Source organism: Alligator sinensis, unplaced genomic scaffold (genome assembly GCF_000455745.1).
Source record: "Alligator sinensis unplaced genomic scaffold, ASM45574v1 scaffold1732_1, whole genome shotgun sequence".
Classification (NCBI taxonomy): Eukaryota; Metazoa; Chordata; order Crocodylia; family Alligatoridae; genus Alligator; species Alligator sinensis.
In genome coordinates, this window is record NW_005843688.1 from 4,587 (window position 1) to 7,504 (window position 2,918).

The 2,918-nt window shown below is 43.4% G+C and overlaps 1 pseudogene; it reads left to right on the forward strand.

Moving 5' to 3' along the window:
• Positions 1-587: 587 nt before the first annotated feature.
• LOC112548892 lies at positions 588-1,579 on the forward strand (annotated as a pseudogene).
• The last annotated feature ends 1,339 nt before the right edge of the window (positions 1,580-2,918 follow it).

The following is a 2,918-nucleotide window of genomic DNA, read 5'->3' on the forward strand; positions in this document are numbered from 1 at the left end:
TACTCCCCGTTGTCCTTCTTCCCTCCTGCCTTTGCCCCCATCTCTTCAGTCTGCGATGTTAACAAGTTTGTGAACATCATCCCATTTTTCACCCAAGCTATGGTCAGTATGTGTCAGCCTCGTCTCCTCATCCCCACTTGCTACCATGTCATTGGTCCCTCTCTTTCCACACATGCATCCAGCTGGGCTTGTGTGCTCTCCTCCACTGCAGTACTTAGGAAGAAAAGAGCAGACAACCCACTGAAAACTTCCCCATTTTCATAGACATAGGAAATGCATAAGGTTTAGTCAGGGGGTATAACAAGGTCTCTGCAAAAGCACTAGAACAATAGTTCTCCTGCCCACTTTTTGGATGTAATGTGATGATATTCTGAAGTGAGAAAAAAGTTTCATAAAAAATGTACTCACTTTAGAAACCCTTATCTTTCATCAGAAAACTGCCTTTCAATTCAAAATAAGGAGGACCTCTAAAAATGAACTTATGCACAATTGCAGACAGAAATGGTGGGGTTATTCTCTTGCGTGCTCTTCTCCTGACCAGAGTCATTCCCTTTCCCTCCACAGGCACCCCAAAAGCACTGTGGTTGATGACGTCCAATTGCACCGCGGTGACTGAGTTCCTGCTCCTGGGGTTCTCCGATGCCCTGGGATTGCACATCCCTACTTGGCCACTTTTCTAATAATATACCTGGCAGCCCTGATTGGCAATCTCCTTGTTATCACGCTCATAGCCATTGACAGCCACCTCCACACCCCGATGTACTTCTTCATCCTCAATCTGTCCATCCTCGACATCGGATCCATCTCTGCCATTGTTCCCAAATCCATGGCCAATGCCATACTGAACACCAGGCTGATTTCCTATTCCGGATGTGTCACCCAAGTGTTTTTCTTCCTCTTCTTCATTGCAGCAGACTTCGCCATCCTCACCATCATGGCTTACGACCGATACATCGCCATCTGCAAACCACTGCACTATGAGACAGTGATGAACAGGAGAGCTTGTCTGCAAATGGCAGCCACGGCCTGGAGCGCTGCTCTTCTGTACTCTGCCCTGCACACGGGGAACACCTTTAGGCTGCCCTTCTGCCACTCCAACATCGTCAACCAGTTCTTCTGTGAAGTTCCCCAGCTCCTTAGGATTTCTTTCTCAGAGGTGTTTACTAGTGAAATTCAGATTATTATCTTTACTGCATGTTTAGGTCTTGGTTGCATTGGGTTTATATTTGTTTCTTATATTCAGATATTCACTACTGTACTGAGAATCCCCTCTGAGCAGGGCCGGCATAAGGCAGTTTCCACCTGCCTTCCCCACCTCATTGTTGTCACCTTGCTGGGTAGCACTGGGATGATTGCCTATATGAAGCCCACATCTGGGTCCCCATCAGCTCTGGACCTCGTGCTGTCTGTTCTCTATTCTATGATCCCACCAATGATGAATCCGGTCATCTACAGCATGAGAAACAAGGACATCAAGGCAGCTCTGTGGAAACTGGTGAGATGGAAGTGGTTTATTGTGACAAAGATGTCAGCTTTCTCCAGTGACTGTGGTTTCAGTGAACATTTTTATAGAAACTGAGCTGTTTTAATACTAATTAACTCCACTGGTGTCAGTAGTGGAGTTTTTATAGAAACAATCAGCTGTGTTATTCATTCAGATCTAGTTAACTAATGTCATTTGTGTTTCATTAGGTTTACACCATTTTAAATAACCTCTTTATCTAATTTTCACCCTATATCTCACTGCACTAGTTAGTCTCTAAGATACCACTATGTTCTCGGTAATCTTTTTGTATCTGTTGAATTTTATCTTTGATGCTGATATTGTCATTTGTTAGTGCACTGTTGCAACGGTTTTTACGTACCTTAAATATTTATTAGATGCCTTTGTGGACAATATCACTGGATCTTTGTCTTGTCTGGGTTAAAAAGTTTTCTTGAGGTCTGATTATTTGAGATCTGGAAGAAGGGTATGAGAAGGTTTAAAAGGGAGTGATAATGGTTTTTAGATAGTGGGTGTCAGTGATTACTCAGTGGCTGGTTCTTTCAGTCATGCTTTCCTTGTATGGGTTTTGCAAGAATGCTAATGGTTTTCTTCCCCACAACACTGAAGAGAGGGAAATGATTTCCTGTAAGTGTGTACACACTAGAGCTCCTGTGCACGTCATGACTGCAGTGATGCTGGATTTTGGCTGTCCTTGTATTCCACTATAGGGAAGCTTTAGCTAGTTAAACCTGGTGATTTAGGCAGCTGATTTAAGTATGTCAAGCCCAAATGATGTTCACGCTGCTAGTCCCTAAATCCTTTCAGGACTGGTAGCGGATACTTTCACCTTTCCAACAAGCAGCCTATGCCAAGAGCTCCAATAATGCAAATAGTGTGGCCTTGTTTAGAATGGATGTGAAAGGAAACTCAGTAGAGACCATAGTCTGTTACTGTACATTTCCTTGGGAGATCCAGACAAGGTATGAAATGTGTTTTTCTTTCAAATCAGAAAGAATAATCAACATTTCCCAGAATATCCCAGAGGACAGCATCCTCCAAAAGAAAAGAAATAATAGCTGAAGTTAATTACTTCTGAGAGTTTAGGTAACTGTCCAGAATTGACACCCAAAAGCGAATTTTGAAAGTAATGGATAGGATTATTTTGAGTGAAAGTGACTCCTACTGTTGGGCAATTTGAATCTAGCTCAGGCAACGTGGTTTTCATACAAGAAACAGAAGCAAGAAAAAGTCTGCATTTAGCTGGAAGACAGAGAGGTGGCACAATCTCCTTCCTCGGATGGTCTTAAGACTGGGCTAGACCTAGCCAAGTTTGGCATGATCCAGATGGAGACAGTCTTTCTTTGACTGCAGCTATAGGGATTTGTCTGAACCAGAGTGGTGGGGCAAGACTCCCTAGCTCATGATCTTGGGG